Genomic DNA, 18,663 nt, shown 5'->3' on the forward strand with positions numbered 1-18,663 from the left:
ATATGAGCAGCATGCTTGTAACAGGAGAGTGAGGGTAGCTGGGAAGGTCTAGCACTGGGGAAGTCCTTCCATGGGTGGCAGTCTGGATGGACATATGTTGTTGGGTAGCAGGATTGTATGACTGAATCAGTCAAGGGGCCAGATAAGAGGAGTGGTGGAGAATGGGGACAAGACCACAGCAAGAATGGGGACAAGACCACAGCAGGAAGCTGTAGAAGGTTTGGGTCCACAAGAACAACTTAGAGGATCAACTGCCAGAAGGGGGTGGGGCCCAGAACAGGAGACTGAGCCCAGAGAGTAAAAGGCAGCCCCAGCTCAGAAGTCAGAGTCATAACATTGATGGGACTCTGAACATCAGTGTCCTGGAGCCTCTCCCACCCAGGATCTGGGGTCAGGGTCATGGGCAGAGCTTATAATCCCAACAGAACAGGTTCAGGAGTCTGGAGCAGGCACCGACATCATTCTATATTTATGCAGTAGATTTCTTTTTTTTCTTTTGCAGTCAAAAGCAGGATTTTTTTTCTGTTAACTTGGAGGGATTTTGTTGTTGTTTTGGTCCAGCCTGTTAACATCCTTTAAAATCTCTGGTCTTGCTTCCTTCCTTCCTTCCTTTCTTTGTTTTTGTTCTGTTTTCTTTCTGTCTATATGTTGGCTCTTCTACATTCTTTTTAAAATTTTTTATTGGAATATAGTTGATTTACAGTTACAATTATAGTTGTGTTAGTTTCCAGTGTACATACTTTCTTCCAGTCAATTAACTATCTCCTCTCATGTGAGAATTATTTGTGATCTCCGTAAGCACATCTTGATGAAAGCATCCTTAATAAGCAAGGATGACAAACCTCCCAGGCCCTGCATACAAGGACCTCCCTCCAAGTCAGTGTTGCTCGCTGTGATGTTCGTGCCCTTGGGAGGGCTATGCAGTCAGCTGAGTCCAGCAGACCCAGCTGTCTCTTGGCCCAGGTTTTCACACCTTGCTCAGCTGTGTTCTAGTGACTCTCCGGAACTTTGCTGACATCAGGGTGCTCTCTGTCTGTAATCTGTCACTCAGACAGTCCGTGAAAGCACCGTGAGATGGAGGCAGGCCGCAGGAAGGAGGGTTGGACGAGAACTTGATTGTTTGCTACTTTGAGGGCAGAGATACCCGTTTGCTCTGAGCAAGCAGGGCGCCCCACTTCCTGGAGCGCACCGTGGGGCATCAGCTCTCGGGGGGACTTTGAAGGAGGGACTGGAACCCTGTATTCAGATGTGCAGCCCTGATCTTTGTCTTAAGCGTTCGCCTCCACTGAAGACCGAGCCTCCTCTGCGGGTTCCGTGTGGTCTGTGGAGAGCAGCACCCACTGCCGAGTGAACGCAGCTGCTTCTCGGAAGCCGTGGGGTGTTCGTGAGGTTGTGAAACACACCACCACTGAACAAAGTCAGGGTGCAAAGTGAAGGAAAGGAAGTGGACCGTTTCTGTTAACACAAGAAGAGATGAAACAGTGCATCCATTTGCATAGTCCTTCCAACAAGGCGACCGTGAGAAAGCGAGATGGTTCCAGAGCCGAGCACAGGCAGCCTGAAGCAGCAGAAAGAGTGTGAGGGCCCAGGGGCTTGAGTGAGTCCTGACGGGGCCTCCAAAGAGCTGTGTGGTGGTGACCGTGCGGGAAGCAGAGCGTTATCACTTGTCAACTTGCAGCTCTGGTGAGTGTCTCAAGGAGAAGTGCAGGGTGCCCTGAAATCAATGCAGCCACTAGAGGACCCCGAATGGGAGTCAGTGAAGAGATGCTGACGAAGGGAGGGAGTTGTAATAATTTACACCGTCTGTCTGTTGTCCTCTTTCTTTGGGCAGTACTGCCCAAGGACTGACTAACTCCCAAGTATGCTGTGGAAAAGAGTCATACACGGGGTAGGAGGTTTTCTGTCAAGGGAAGGTTTCTTTCCACAGCATGATTGTATCTTTTGCTACAGTAATTTAACACAGAAGTTTTTTTGTGTGTATGTGTGGGAAGATTTTGTTCATCGTTAGGAGAAAAGTGGTCCTCCTAGACTAGGGGTGGCGGAAACAGTCATTTAAAAAACAAAGTAAGTGCCACTTTGCCTATCATACTATTATCAGATGAAGGAATCTTTTTTTCCCTCTTATACCAGAGAGCTTGACCCATGCATCAACGTGAGACATATTGCAAAAAAAAAAAAAAAGTGAATTTGATAATGGGGACAAAATTTGAACAGCTCTTAGGTCTTATTAGTTACTTCATTTTCTTTTTGTTAATTTTTTTTTAACTTTTTATTTTGTACTGGGGGCTTCCTTGGTGGCTCAGGCTCCTTCCTGCAATGCAGGAAGACCTGCATTCAATTCCTGGATAGGGAAGATCCCCTGGGGAAGGGAACAGCTACCCACTCCAGGATTCCTGCCTGGAGAATTCCATGGACAGAGGAGTCCAGGGGGTTCCGGTCCATCGAGTTGCAAAGAGCTGGATGCAACTGAACGACTAACACTTTCATAGCCAATTAACAGACAGTGTTGTGATAGTTTCAGGTGAACAGTCTTCATGAAGAGACTCAGCCATACATATACATGCACCCATTCTTTCCTAAACTCTCATTTTCAGTACCTCTTCGTGAAGTTTAGAAGTTGTTACAGCCGTCATGCCCATGTGGCTCAGCTGGTAAAGAATCCACCTAAGATGCTAGGAGACCCTGGTTCAATTCCTGGGTCAGGAAGATCTGCTGGAGAAGGGATAGGCTACCCACTCCAGTATTCTTGGGCTTCCTTGGTGGCTCAGCTGGTAAAGAATCGTCTGCAATGCGGGAGACCTGGGTTTGATCCATGAGTTGGGAAGATCCCCTGGAGAAGGGAATGGCTTCCCACTCCAGTATTCTGACCTGGGGATATCTATGGATATGGGGTCACAAAGTCGGACACGACTGAGTGACTTTCACTTTCACTTTTCACAGCGATCATTAGTTAAGTTTTAGGTATGGGGAGGCCTTACTGGCATTGTGTCAGAGGTACTTTTTTTTAATATGGCCCTTGAGCTGGTAGAACTAAAAACTTTTGACAGCCACTATAATATTTGCCATATCTTTTCATATTTGGTGTTACTGATATTGGCTACTAGCCAATCAAGTAACTTTTCTTTATTCTATTTTTACAGTGGCCCAGTAGAAAATATAATTAGGGTTCATTGTTTTCTAGATGGTAAATACAACAAGAAGACACCACATAGAGTTGATCCTTGAACAGAATGGGTTTGAAAGGCAAGTGTCCACTTACATGCAGAGCTTTTTCAAATACGTATTACAGTACTGCATGACCTGCAGTTGGTTGAATCTACAAATGCAGAGCCAAGGATAAGGAGGGCTGACTGTAAAGTTACATGTAGATTTTCGACTGTCCGGAAAGTTGGCTTCCCAACCTCCCCTGTCTGTGCTGTTCAAGGGCCAGCTGTAATGTTTTTTTGAAGGAAAAAGCAAAAAGCTTCAGAAACAATCATTTCAGACCCCACAGAGGAAGATGCATCAAGGAGGGAAAGTGCTTATTTGTTTTTTGTTTTCAAGTTTTTTTTAACAGACTTCATTTTTTAGAGCAATTTTAGGTCCACAGAAAAACCAGGAGGAAGGTACAGAGATTTCTTATGTACCCTCTACCCCCACACATGCATCGCCTCCACAAATATTGTTACAAATGATGAACCCACACTGACATATCATTTTCACTCAGAGTCCATAGTTTACTTTAGGATTCATTCTTGGTGTTGTACATTTTATGGGTTTGGACAAGTGCATAATGACATAGATCAACCATTACAGTACCATACGGATTATATTCACTGCCCTAAAAACCCTTTGTGCTCTGCGTATTCATCCTTCTCTCACCCCTAACCTCTAGCAGCTAGTAATCTTTTTTACTGTCTCTATAGTTTTTGCCTTTTCCAGAATGTCATATAGGTGGAATCATATAGTATATAGCCTTATCTGATTGACTTCTTTTGACTAGTAATATGCATTTTTGTTGTCTCCATATTTTTCATGGCTCAATAGCTCATTTCTTCTTAGAACTGAATCATGTTTCATTGTCTGGGTGTAGTACAGTTTATTTATTCATTCATCTCCTGAAGAACATCTTGGTTGCTACTAAGTTTTGGCAATTATGGAAAAACTACTATGAACATCTGTGTGCAGGTTTTTGTGTGGATGCAAGTTTCATTTTCTTTGGGTACATACCAAGGAGCACAATTCAAAGCATTCCTTTTTGTTGAAAATCTAGAAAAAAATTTTTTTTTCTTTCAGGGTGGTGGCGTAGAGCCCAAATCAGTGTATGCCATAGGCCTGTTTGTATGCAAATTCTAAGCAGCCCTCATTTCACTGATGCTTTATCCATGAACATCCATCACTATATTTCAGCTCAAATTTGAAATAATGAATGACTGATTTTTGCTTTTTCTCTTATATTACCATGTCCCCTGGCTCATAATCATGGAGAACTTTCTTCACTCAAATTGAAGGAACTGACCAACTTGGATGCCTTTCTCCAAGAACCCTCCTTTTTTTCCCTTCTTTTCCTATGACCATGTCCCTGAGTCAGGTTCTTGGCACCTCAGACTTTGGAATCATCTTCCCTGGCCTGGTGTTCAGATGCGTCTTTCAGTTTCTCTGATTATTGCTAAACTCTTGTCTGAATTCTGTTGAAGCCATCCACTGATCCCGGCCCCCTTTCTGGGCCCCGCCATCCTGCTCCTCATGGGGCTAAATATAGAGTTGTTCACAGTATCCTGTCACCTCTTTGCACCTCTACCTTACTTTTCTTATCATTTTTTTCATATTCATTCTTTCGTATATCTTCTGTGATCAAGTGAAAATAGGCCCATTAAAGTTAAAATGGGGCCATGATGTTTGGTTTTCATGTTATGATACAGGCATTATGAAACATTTTTGAAAAAGAATCAAATTAACCAGACTCAGATCTCCAGGACAGTGGTTACATTTATGTATTTTTCCCACAAGAAGTCTACTACATAGAAGAAACAAACTGAAATTAAAAAAAAAAAAATTATTTGCCAAATCCATTTGCTATTGAAAGAGTTTATCAGTTTCCATTTCTGGGTAGGAAATAGAAGCTTTTAGAATCAACATTCCTGAAATAAAATAAATCCAATAAGAACTCTTATTTGGTCTAAATTAAGGCCATCATACGAAGATCAGGACTCCTGATATAAGAGTATATGTAATCTCAGTATAACTGAGATTAGAGCAAAAAGTAATCTCAGGGTCTACTGTTCAAAGAGGAGAAAGGAGGATGAAGAATTATGCCAGGGTTGGGAGACTGGGTGTCTGAGAGCTGGGGGCCTGAGATAACTTGATAGGAACAAAGGGGAAGTCAGGCTGGGCGGCAGTAATGCAATGGCGTGAACTTGACAAGCTTCTCGGGAGACCCTGTGGTTGGGCTTGGAAAGTCCGGGCCAGCATTGCCTCCTACAGCTCCACTTTGCACCCTGAGTAGCATTTCAGGTCCCCTTGCAACACGGTCGCCACCATCTTCTGAGGGAGAAGTCACTGCAGAGTTGACCTTCCCATCAGCGGTGGCCTGGATCAATGCTCCAGGTGAGTGCATCTGGAAGGAAGGAAGGAAGAGCATCACGTTGGGGCTTCAGTGACTCTCATGTTTCAGTGGAGCAGGGAGTCCATGGAGCGAGCACGCAGTAAGCCGGAGTCCCCAGCTGGGGGCTCCGTGGAGCGTCAGAGTGCCAGGGATGGGGCACTGAGCGAGGCGGGCCCCTCAGTGTAACATGAAAAATTATGATGATGTATGCACAGGAATACATATGCAGGAGTGTGTCTGTGTGTGTCAGATACATACATATATACCTACATGAAGAGGGGCGGGGAGGGAGGGACTGAGGGAGGGGGAGAGAGGCAGAGAAACAACACAACACCTCTGTGCCATAATGCAGCTTAAAAACTAGAATATCACCAGCACTTCAGAAGCCTGTGTGTTCCTCCTTGGCCATACCTCTCTCCTTCAAAGGAAACACTGTTCTGAATTTTGTGTTTGTCATTTTCTGGTTTTTCTGTGTAAGTGTGTCTCCCTAAGTAATCTGTCATTAAGTCTTGTTTGCCTTGGGGTTGTATGTAAATGGTATTCTTGTACCATTTGCTTTGTTCAATCCATGTTTACTTTTTAAGATTCATCCCCATTGATGCATGAAGTGTCACGCATGAAATTCATCTCTACCTCTGTGTGGTCTTGCCTTATATGAATATACCACAATTAATTTATCCAGTCTCCTCTCAATGGACATGTGGGTTATTTCCAGGTTTGTGCCATTTTACACAGTGCTGCTGTGAACATTCTTGTATGTGCATCTTGCTGCAGTTTCTCTAGGATAGGGACCTAAGAGAAGAATTTCTGGGTCTTAGAGTCTGTGCATCTTCAGCTTTCCTGGGTAATGCCAAATTATTCTCCAGGGTGGTTATATTTGGACATTCCATCTGACATTCCCATGAGTAAACAGATTAACTTTTAAGAGAAGGGGAAGTCCGAAGGGAAGAAGAAATGCATGATTAGCTAAATATTGGTGTGGAAAAGGATGTCATTAGGGTTTGATGAAGTACAACTCCCCATGAAAGTGTGGATTAGAAACAGCTGGGGTTATGAAGGGGAACGGAATGTGTAGGTCTTACACAACCATTGTGGGAAGGGTGAACGCATATCTTGCATGGACTGTAGTCACATTGCCATCAGGGAGCAGATTCCATCTCGGTAGGAATCAAACACCCAGTTCACTCCATTTTCACTCAGTTTCCACTGATCAGCAGGAACCTTCAGCTCTCTGTCTGGGGAGCAGATAGATGCTGCCAGGCATTTAAGGGTCTGTTTCCACATCAAACTGAGGGTGGCATGGATTCTAGTCAAGCTTTTAAAACAGATCAGGGGCACACAAAGATTTGGGAGATTACTTTCCTCCCAACACAGGGGGATTTTTCTTACAGCATGCATAGTATTTTACAAATTCAGTAGATGACAAGGGGTTTGACAATGCTGTTTGCCTGACCTCGGATGAGAACTCAGAGCTGCTGTGTGGTTTTAATTCACTTGACCTGAGAAATATGGGTCTGTGGCCTTTTGAATAGCACATTAACTGTGAAATATGACACAGTCCTAGGTGAGCATTTTGACCGCATTTGCAAATCCTGACCACTGTGATACGTAAAACTGATAGAATTTGTTTTCAATGAATTTCCATTCTCCCAAATCGAGATTTGAGTGAGGATAATGTCTTTTGTTGGCATTCCTGTGAAACTGAAAGTAGAGCATTAAACCATTAAAAGCACGTGTTCTCTGGAGTCTCAGAAGGGCAGCTTTTTTTATCGTGTTATTTTTGGGTCACCCTTTATTAATAGCATTCATCCAATTTATTTGATTTCAGGCCAGAAAGCTCTGTGATGGTGGCATTTTGAAAATATTTCAATCATAGTTTTTCATCATCTGTTGACTGGTGTTGTCTTTTGATGATGACATTACACATTTGGGAAAGCAACATTGTATACTGGAAATAACACTTGTGCTTTGCCAAAAATATATAAAAAAAACCTCAGTTTTCCCATAAGTGAGATCTCATTATGTAAACCATGACGCATCTATTCAGTGTAATATTACGTATTAGTTAAAATGATGATTATAAAAATTGTTAAATAAGTTGGACAGATGTTTAGTTTAAGTTTTAAAGAACAGAATACAAAATTGTGGGATATAATCCCAATTTTGAAAGCAAAATGCATGGGTAAGAAAAGCCTACAAAAATTATACCAAAATGTTAGTTTTTGTACTTGGGTAAATGAGATTCTAGGGGTTTTCTTCTCAGTGTGGTTATATTACTTTCGTAATAAAATTAATTAAAAGAATGGAAAGAGAGATCAACCTGGATTCAGATTGCCCTGTACTGCTAACCAGCTGTTTGACCATGGTCAAGCTACTTAACTGGCTTCCTCAGGAGCCAAAGATGTTATGTTTACCTCCATAGGGTTGTTGTCAAATGACATGATGTTCTGAAGACCCCCGTGCAGGTAGATATTTCGGCGGTTCCTGTCCTTTTCTCCAGCTTTCCTTTTTCTGTCGAAACAGGCCTCGCCCAGCACACACCCAACAGCTATGAGTGATGCTCTTTTATCGTCTGGTTTCTATTTTGTCTGGTTGGGGCCTCACTCTGATCTTGGTAAATGCTTTTGACCTCTTGAAACTTCTTTTTTAGCAGTGACAACTGATGGTTATTTTAGAGAAGTGAGTGATGAGTAGGAATGCTTTTTGTCACAAGAGGGGAAATTTGAAGAACTGGACTTTCTAAAGTCCTAGAATTTCAGCTGTTCAAATACATGTATTTGATTGACAGAAATATGCTTGCTAATTTAAGGACATCCTTGTTAACCTCCCTTGGCCAGTGAAGAGGGAACATGTTAAATGCTTGCTAACCAGGCTGGTGATTTTCTTAGCTCTGCCAAGTTCTTCTAAGAGACAGGTACAAATAATATGTATGAGAAGAATTCAGCCAGGATCCCTAGGGACTGTGTGTACCCTCTAAAATGTTAAATGGAGCTTTATAAACTTTTGAGATTATATGCGATGATCATGTTCAACACTTGATGTAAACAGGAGCCAGAGATACTCTATGAGATCATAGTTTCTAACTTATTTCAGAGTAAGTTTACTGGGGGCAGGGAGAGGAAAGTTCATTTCTTAATAGTAATAGCCAGATGCAGAATGACTAGGCAGTGGAAAATATAATCTTGCCCAGAGTTCAAAAAAAAGATGCCTACATGGCCCCAAATCGTTCCCTCTTCTTGGACTAAGACCCAGAGTATCTGAGATCGCCCCTAGACTCTTAGAGTCTATTAGGGCAGAGGACCTTCCTGACCGACTCAAGGCTAGACTCCAGGTCTCTGAACTCTCAGTTCACATCCTGTCCAGAATAGCAGACTCGCCCTTGGCCTCTTGAGCTAGTCACTGGACAGGCTGAGCCTCATTTTTGTTGTAATATGAGAGGTTTAATCTCCAAGGGCTCTCCTAGCTCAAAATCTCAAAGATTCAGTAATTCCTTTCAGTATTTCTTTCTGTAATGTGTCAACATCTTGAGAGAGATGAGTAATTAAACCAGAGAAAATCAACTGTGAGTTCTTATCCCTTAAAGTTGGAGGCTCTGAATCAGGTACCTTATCTTCTGCAGATAGTGTGGCAGGATCAGGATCTTTCTGTCCAAGGCCACAGTCACACAACCCAATCTTCATGGCCCGACAAAGGGCCCAAATTGCCATAAGGCAAGCCAGAGTGTCCCAGCGGGGACTTCCTATAGGCTGTTCAGTTCAGTTCAGTTCAGTTCAGTCGCTCAGTTGTGTCCGACTCTGTGACCCCATGAACCACAGCACGCCAGGCCTCCCTGTCCATCACCAACTGCCAGAGTCCACCTAAACCCATGTTCTTGTTGGTGATGCCATCCAACCATCTCATTCTCTGTAGTCCCCTTCTCCTCCTGCCCTCAATCTTTCCCAGCATCAGGGTCTTTTCAAATGAGTCAGCTCTTCACATCAGGTGGCCAAAGTATTGGAGTTTCAGCTTCAACATCAGTCCTTCCAATGAACACCCAGGACTGATCTCCTTTAGGATGGACTAGTTGGATCTCCTTGCAGTCCAAGGGACTCTCAAGAGTCTTCTCCAACACCACAGTTCAAAAGCATCAATTCTTCGGCATTCAGCTTTCTTTATAGTCCAACTCTCACATCCATACATGACAACTGGAAAAACCATAGCCTTGACTAGATGGACCTTTATTGGCAAAGTAATGTCTCTGCTTTTTAATATGCTGTCTAGGTTGGTCATAAATTTCCCTCCAAGGAGTAAGCGTCTTTTAATTTCATGGCTGCAATCACCATCTGCAGTGATTTTGGAGCCCAGAAAAATAAAGTCAGCCACTGTTTCCACTGTTTCCCCATCTATTTCCCATGAAGTGATGGGACCGGATGCCACGATCTTAGTTTTCTGAATGTTGAGCTTTAAGCCAGCTTTTTCACTCTCCTCTTTCACTTTCATAGACTGTTGTAGCTATTTAGAAAAAGGAAGAGAGCAAGGACAAGAAGTAAAAGGCTCAAGATTGGATGGGAAGAAGTAAAGTTGTCTTTATTTGCAGGCAACATGCCAGTTTATATAGACAAATCTTGGTGGCTCAGATGGTAAAGAATCTGCCTGCCAATGCCAGGAGACCCGGGTTCAATCCCTGGGTTGGGAAGATCCCCTGGAGAAGGGAATGGCAACGCAACTCACTCCAGGACTCTTGCCTGGAGAATTCCATGGACAGGGGAGCCTGGCAGGCTACAATCCATGGGATCGCAAAGAGTCAGACATGACTGAGCACCTAACACACACACACACACACACACACACACACACACACACACACACACACCGGACACACACACACACACACACACACACACACACACACACACACACACACACACACACACCGGAATGTATTAAACCTCTAATGGGAAGAACGAATCCTTGAACTTTGTAAAGTCACAGGATACAAGATGACCAATATACAAAAATCAATTCTGTCTCCATAGATTAGCACCTAATAGGTAGAAAATGAAGTTAAAATTCTGTGTATAATAATTGAAAAACATAAACACTTAGGAATACATTTAGCAAAAATCAACCAATTGGTACTGTCTTTGGCAGGAACTTGAGGATAATGGGTGCTGACAGTCCTGGGCAATCCTGGGGGTGTGGACATTTTTTGTAGCCCTTAACATTTCTCATGAGGGAAGCTTTATAAACTTGTATTGTTGTTTCGCATCATCACAACATTGATTGTAATGTCAGTTTGTATTCAACAATCCAATCCGTGCTCCTAGGACCATGCTGTTATCTGATACCAGACATATGTTCTTTGCACTTATTGTGTTGGGTGAAGTCCTGAGTGATTTTCAAAATCAGATGAATTCTCAGGCATAAGAGGTTCACTCAGAAAGTTGTGATTTTTCTTTATTCTTTGTTCCTACCTCTCTCCAGAGTATGATGAGGCATTTAATACATCAAACAGCAGGAGGATCTATGTAATGAATTTTTACATGCCCCGGTCATTTTAATGTGATTGTCCTTCTTTTAAAAGGCTTCATTACGTCTATTGTTAGGATTGTAAAACTACCTAAGAGAGATAGGAGGGCTTTTCCCATTTTCAGAATTTAACACAGTTTCTTAATTGCACTGCTTTAGGTGAACAGTAATTAAATGGATTGGGAGAACATGCAATATTTATTTATAGTAACGCAGGCATGCCACGTATTTATAGTCATTACTGCACAGTCTACTTGATAACACCCTTTTGGGAAAATTTTCATGTCTGTTAAAGTAGCTCCAATCAGTGTTTTTGGCAAGTCTTTGAATCTAACTGTGAAAATGAACAGATCCAGATACTCTTATATTAAGGTAAGTGTACATAGTAAACTTTTTGCAAGAAACTTGTACTTGCAAAACCCTCAGTATGCTTTTTTTTTTTTTTCCTTTCTTTCTTTTTTTTTTTTTTTTTAGTTGATGCTTGAATCTTTTTTTTTTTTTTCCCCCAGTGGGTTTTGTCATACATTGATATGAATCAGCCATGGATTTACACGTCTTCCCCATCCCAATCCCCGCTCCCACCTCCCTCTCCACCCGATTCCTCTTGAAACATCCCACCCTCGCCTTCTCCCACAGAGTTCAAAAGTCTGTTCTGTATTTCTGTGTCTCTTTTTCTGTTTTGCATATAGGGTTGTCGTTACCATCTTTCTAAATTCCATATATATGTGTCAGTATGCTGTAATGTTCTTTATCTTTCTGGCTTACTTCACTCTGTATAAGGGGCTCCAGCTTCATCCATCTCATTAGGACTGGTTCAAATGAATTCTTTTTAATGGCTGAGTAATATTCCATGGTGTATATGTACCACAGCTTCCTTATCCATTCATCTGCTGATGGGCATCTAGGTTGCTCCTCAGTATGCTTTTAACATTTTTAATTTAAAAGATTTGGGTTAAATATGTGTGCCAGTGTCAGTAGTCTTTGGAGTGTTATTATGTATCTTAGTTGTGACAATATAACAGAATCACTATTCCTTGGTTCTTACATTTGGTAATAAATACAACATTAGCACCTTATTCTTGATGTGCTCTGATGTGACACATTTGTCAAGTGGATAAGAGAGAAGTTTTCCATCCAATGTTGAGGATCTTAATACCAACTAAAGCACTGTTTGGGGGTCTTTTTGCACACCAGATGAGAGCTAGGAATCCTCCATCCAGAAAAACATAAGCACACAAACAGATACACTGTGCTCCTGCTCAGGGGCAGGTCTCTGGGCTCTCTGAATGTGCCCAGTCATGGACCCAAAGATATGACCCCTTGATCAAAATGCCGCTTGTATAGATAGCCTCTCCGGATGTGCGCACACACAGCCCCACCCCTGGCCGTGCCTCATCTCTCCCGTGTCTGTGCATCTGCAGAGATATTTTTATTTACACCTTTTCTCCAAAGGACATTTTTACTCAGTATCTTCATTTGATAACTCAGTTTAAATGCGACAGGAACAGAGGTTCCTTTTCTATCACTGCTGATTTCTCATGCTTCCTGTGATTTCCTCAGTCATTACAGGTACTCGTCGACTTCTCCCTCGGCCCCATCTCCCCAAAACCTAGGAACAAGCCTGCTCTCTTCCTCCAGGCATCCAATACATGGATAGCTTTTTATCCCATGTGTTTTCCACAGAGCCACCGCTTTCACCCCTTCTGTTGTTTATCAGCCACACCACAGAGCCAGCCTTCACAGCTGTCCTTGAAGCTGTCCCAGTCCCTCTCCCCTGGACGCTCCTCTCCCCTGGACGCTCCTCTCCCCTGGACGCTCCTCTCCCCTGGACGCTCCTCTCCCCTGGATGCCCCTCTCCCCTGGACGCCCCTCTCCCGCGGATGCCCCTGTCCCCTGGACGCTCCTCCCAGGTTCACCCTGCCCTCCCTGGGGACTGAGTCTGTGGTGTCGCGGTCAGCCTCACGCAGCCACACCTTCTCTTGAGCCCTGCCCTGCTCAGCCACCTCTGGAGACTCTCTGTCACCACACACAGCAAATTCAAACCCACCAGCTCCTTCACTCTAGGGGCCGCTGCCCCCAGGGACTCCTCCTTTGCCCGAGTCCCTTCTGTGTTCCTTTTCAGCCACTGCCCTCCCATCTTCCCGCACCAGGGACTCTCTGCCCGCTCCAAGAGAGAAGCTCGGACAGGTTGTCCCTCTGCTGACAAGCAGTGGTTGGGCGGGCATGTCTCATTTTCTAGTCACTGAACCTGCGGGAAGATGGGTCCCCAGGACTGGGCAGCCTTATTTCTGTTCATTCAGCAGCACCCCTCTCTTCCTCCCACCATTTACCTGACTCAATTGAGTCAATAGTTCAAGAAAGATACTTTGGAAACACTTTTTTTTTTTTAAAGTGTTGGGGCAAGGGTCTAGGAGAATGATACAAATTATTATTAATAATAATTCACGTGCTCGCTTCTGCAGCACATATACTAGAATTGGAACGATACAGAGAAGATTAGCATGGCCCCTGTGCAAGGATGACACGCAAATTCGTGAAGCGTTCCATATTTTAAAAAAAAAAAAAAAAGAATAATAATTCACAAGTATATAAGTCCCTGAAACTCCACCCCCCATGTGCACGGCCTGACGCTGGTGGCTTCCTCTTTGCGCATCAGTGATCTACTCACCTCTGCACCCTAGTACAGGGCAGGCACTCAATCAAGTGTCTGGCGAAGGAGCTGTCCAGGGACCTGGCACATCTTTTTCAGTATTTCATAGACTCGTAGAGCTGGGGGTGACCTTTGAGGTGATCTCCTAGTATCTCATTTGACAGCTGGGCAGACTGAGAGTCAGGGCAGTGAAATGACTAGTCCAAGGTCAGACAGCAATAAAATGAGCTTTTGAACCTGTGTTTTCTGACTGACTCCTGGTCTCCCTTTTTCTTGCACTAGGTGGACTACTCAGCCTGTGGTTCTTCTTTCCCCGTCTCTTTCATCTCTATTATTAGTGCCTGTCTGGTGCTAAGAGATATTCTGAGCTCTAATGCTGCCTGGTGGTGTCTGGTGCACCTCAATGTACATAAGAACTTAGTAATGATCCTACTTTTTGAACAGAACTCGATACGTTTCAGGATCTTTCACATATGTTTCCTCATTAGATTTTGCCACAGACCAGTGACATAGGTTGAACTTATGTCAGAGGAGAAAAAGTAGAGCTTAGTGGAGGCCACGTGGCTAGTCAGGGACACAGTTGAAGCTAGGCTCTGGTTTTCCTCTCTCAGGATGTGGTGACTTACAACTGTTTTGAGAATCTGGCCTCAGCCTCTGGAATCTTGCCTTCCTTTATGTAAATATGAAAAATAGAATTTCCTATTTTCTAACAGTTTTCAGTGTTTTGTAAAGTGTGTTATGAAGCACTCTGGTCCCATGGGATGATCTGTTGAAAAAAAAAAAAAAAAAATTAAAACCGGGTTTTGTGACCAGATAAGCCAGGAAAAACTGCTTGCTGGATGCCCCTCTGGGGGATTCCCAGCGCACGTGAACATTTAAAGACTCTGAGAAGTTCTTCTCCAAAGACCATTGAGTATATTTTAATTATGGTGAAGTACATGTGACATAAAATTTACTATCTTCATCATTTTTAAGTGTTTTAGTTCAGTAGCGTTAAGTATATTCACATTGTTGCCCAATCAGTCTCCACAACTCTTCTCATCTTGAGAAACTGGAAGTCTGTACCCATTAAACAACCATTCCCCATACTCACTTAGCCCCTGGTAGCCACCATTTCACTTTCTGTCTCTGAATTCGCCTGCTCTTGGTGCCTCATAGAAGTGGAATCATACGGTATTTTTCTTTCTATGACTGGCTAATTTCATTTAGTATAATGTCCTCAAGGCCCACCCATGTTGTACCACATGTCAGAATTTCCTTCTTTTTTAAGCAAAAGTTGCACCACATGTCAGAATTTCCCTCTTTTTTAAGCGAAAGTCACTCAGTTGTGTCCAACTCTTTGCAACCCCATGGACTATACAGTCCATGGAATTCTCCAGGCCAGAATACTGGAGTGGGTACCCTTTCTCTTCTCCAGGGGATCTTTCCAACCCAGGGATCAAACCCGGGTCTCCCACATTGCTGGTAGATTCTTTACCAGCTGAGCCACAAGGGAAGCCCTTCTTTTTTTAAGGCAGAGTAATATTCCACTGTGTGTGTATACCACATATTTTTATTGATGCAACTGAAGTTGACACTTGAGTTGCTTCTAACTGCTGTTTCCTGTGAATAGTGCTGTTTTTTCTGTGGGTGGGCAATCATCTCTTTGAGACCCTGCTTTCAGTGTTTTGGGGTGTGTATGTGCTCAGTCATGTCTGATGCTTTGTGACCCATGGACTGTAGCCTGCCAGGCTCCATGGAATTTTCCAGGCATGAATACTGGAGCAGGTTGCAATTTCCTACTCCAGGAGATCTTCCTGACTCAGGGATCCAACCCCTTCTGCACTGGCAGGCAGATTCTTCACCACTGTGCCACTTGGGAAGCCATTTTGGGGTATATACTCATAAGCAGAAATGCTGGATCACAAGGGAATTTCATTTTTTTTTTTTTCTTTTGTGGAACTGCCATTGTTTAAGATATTTTTCAACTCAAGTTTTGCAGCTTTTTTGATCACAGAATTCCTTTTCTACATTATTCCTTTGAGTATCCCGCGGAACATGGCACTTTCAGGAAACAGTGGGAAATCCTGAGCTCAGTAAGGATTTCCGTTTGTTCCAGGGGGCTGGCAGACCTCAGGATGCTGCCTGGCGGTTGGGCCACAAAGCTCGCAGTCCAAGGGCAAGGTCAGCAGTGTGGTCCCAGGAGCTGCAGAAGAGGAGAAAGCTCACGGTACACAGCAAACCGGAACAAGAGTCCTTCCACTGGAACTACCTCTGCACATGTGGCAGGGTTGTAGAGGCTGCTGTGGCTCTGATGTCATTCCATGAGTGAGTAAAGAGGGTAAGGCCATCTGCCTACGTGCAATAAGGGACCTGGAGCAAGCTTTCCAGTGAGAAATTTTGGAATCCAGAATCTATTGTTTCCTCCTCCCCTTGAAATGGAGAGCATGCCGCCTGGTCACAGCCTAGATGGGCTCCTCCCTGGGGCCTGTTGTGTTGACTCCATCTCATTGGCCCTTCCTCAGTAATTGAGGGGTGAGTGTAAACACTCTATTCCAACAGAGCTGATTTGCCTCACACAGATGGAAAGGATGTGTAGAGCTAGGGCAGTAAGCAAATTCCCCAGCCCCCATAGCTGCTGGGCACCTCAGATGTCCTTGTGGTCAAGTTCCAACTGTTGGTAAGCTGCATGGAGGTGTTACATGATCGGACACCCGAATGCCCTGGGTTGTTTCTCTAAATATGGGCTTAAAAATTGAAATGGGCCTGAATGGTATGCTTGCTCCTTGGAAAAAAAGCTGTGACAAACCTAGATAGCATATTAAAAAGCAGAGACATCACTTTGCTGATAAAAGTCCATGTAGTCAGAGCTATGGTTTTTCTAGTAGTCATGTATGGATGTGAGAATCAGACCATAAAGAAGGCTGAGTGCCAAAGAATTGATGTTTTGAATTGTGATGCTAGAGAAGACTCTTGAGAGCCCCTTGGACTGCAAGGAAATCAAACCAGTCAGTCCTAATGGAAATCAACCCTGAATATTTATTGGAAGGACTGATGCTGAAGCTCCAATATTTTGCCCACCTGATGCGAAGCACCAACTCATTGGAAAAGACCCTGATGCTGGAAAAGATTAAGGGTAGGAGGGGAAGGGGGCAACAGAGGATGAAATGGTTGGATGGCATCACCAGCTCAATGGACATGAATTTGAGAAAAACTCTGGGAGATAGTGAAGGACACAGAAGCCTGGCCTGCTGCAGTCCATGGGGTCACAAAGAATTGGACACAACGTAGCAACTGAACAAGAACAACAAAAGAAAACAAACCAGGAGGTTTTAGCTTTATCCAGCTGTTTTTGATGTTGATAAGGATGAGGGCATAAAATCATGGAGAGGCTTTGTAGTCCCAGAGAGCTTTGAGCCAGCCTGCAGGACGGCCATAGCACACCCAGCTTCTTAGTTCCCTTGTCTGAGAGCTGATACTGATAATGATGCCACACATTGTAGGGAGAGAATTTCATAAGCTCTCTGAGATTCTTAGATGAAAGTGGCTACTGATGTACAAATTATTATCATTATTTTAAGAGATTTTACTGTTCTATAAATAAATGCTGTACTTTATTCTCTCTGACTCTCTTGCTTTAAATGAGTTCAGATTTGGTTTCTCTCATTGGCTGCCTCCCACCCAGATTATTTCCCCAGGGTCACAGTTCTGTTTGGAGGTGCAGAGGTAAAGTGGAAAAGGGCTTGGGACGTTCTGTGTATACCCTCTAGCAAGCCACTTACCCTCTTGGGGCCTTAATTTTTGCAGTTTTAAGGTTCCTTTCAAAGGTCCCTTCCAGCTCTGTCGATTTGTGATTTTATCAAAGATTAGAGAAATAATTCAGCTTCAAATTACCAATATTTATAGAGTACCAAGTCTAAACCAGGCACTGCTCTAGGTACTTGGGATAAGGTTCCTTATTCTGGTTGGGGGAAAGGAGGTGAGACAGAAAACAATGAACAGTAAATATTAATACCTAAGCAAATTATATAGCTGTTAGAAGGTGATATGTTCTAGACAAAATCAAAATAGTGTGGTAAACAGAATTGGGAATGCAGGCAGCAGTGAAATTTTTTTTAGATGTAGCAGAGAAGAACTTTCCCATATCAGAGTTTTTAGAAAATCAAGTACGTTAATGGGAGGCTGCAAACCTCTCCTATGGAGATTTTTAGGGAAAAAAGAGGTCTTCTCGTCTTTTTAGAATGAGGTATATTCTTATTTGGGTGGAGAGGGATTTGCCAGATGATCCTTTCAAAGGCTTTCTTTTTAAGTGATTTAGTGGTTTGTTCAGGAGCGGCCCCAGCATTTGTGTGAGGATGCGTGTGTGCATACACACACAGACACACACTTACTCACTTATACATGTGCGTTTACACCTGGCACATGCATATCTACTGCTTAAGGAGCAGGGACAAGCCAGCGTTGGGAGGCCCAGCTGCTGGCATGCATCCCAGCTCGCTTTTAAAAGGCCAACTGGTGTGCCATAATAATATAGCCCTCCCATCCTGCCATTTTATGAGGGAAGAACTGAAACAGAGATGCTCGTGACTCGCCAGAATCAGGATGAGTCAAGAGTGGGTAATGGGACCTGGCGTCACACTCTTCTTTTGGCCAGCCGCCTTCCGGTGCCTCTCTGCACTCCTCTGCCCATGAGGTGGGCGGCTCAGCTGTTTTTACATCCCCTTCCCTCAAGCTTAGGGGCCACCTCCATTCCCAAGTCTGTGTAATTAAGTAGTAATAAAACCAGTAGAGTACTTCCTCTAGCCTGTATGTATCCAGACCCACACATTCCAGTTTTAATGATTCATGTTAGGGCCAAACAGATAACAGTCATGTGATAATAATTTCTTTTTTAATGTTTTATTTATTTTTCTTTTTAAAATTAATGTATAGTTGACTTACA

The 18,663-nt window shown here is 43.4% G+C and overlaps 1 protein-coding gene and 1 non-coding gene across 5 annotated transcripts in view; both read left to right on the plus strand.

Annotated features, from left to right (window-relative positions):
* FYN (FYN proto-oncogene, Src family tyrosine kinase) overlaps positions 1 to 18,663 on the plus strand; it is a 212,742-nt gene that overhangs the window by 36,730 nt on the left and 157,349 nt on the right. Inside the window, exon 1 of one of the 4 annotated variants that reach the window (XM_061131688.1) lies at positions 1,454 to 1,683. The exons of the other annotated variants lie outside the window; for them this stretch is intronic. The gene's annotated coding sequence lies outside the window, so the exon portion shown is untranslated. Of the gene's footprint in view, positions 1 to 1,453; positions 1,684 to 18,663 lie in introns of those variants that run through there. 4 annotated transcript variants of the gene reach the window in all.
* On the plus strand, positions 13,539 to 13,645 carry LOC133048351 (U6 spliceosomal RNA). Its single transcript, XR_009691013.1, has one exon. It is a non-coding gene; the product is annotated as a U6 spliceosomal RNA (small nuclear RNA).

This window comes from Dama dama, chromosome 28, assembly GCF_033118175.1.
Source record: "Dama dama isolate Ldn47 chromosome 28, ASM3311817v1, whole genome shotgun sequence".
Classification (NCBI taxonomy): Eukaryota; Metazoa; Chordata; class Mammalia; order Artiodactyla; family Cervidae; genus Dama; species Dama dama.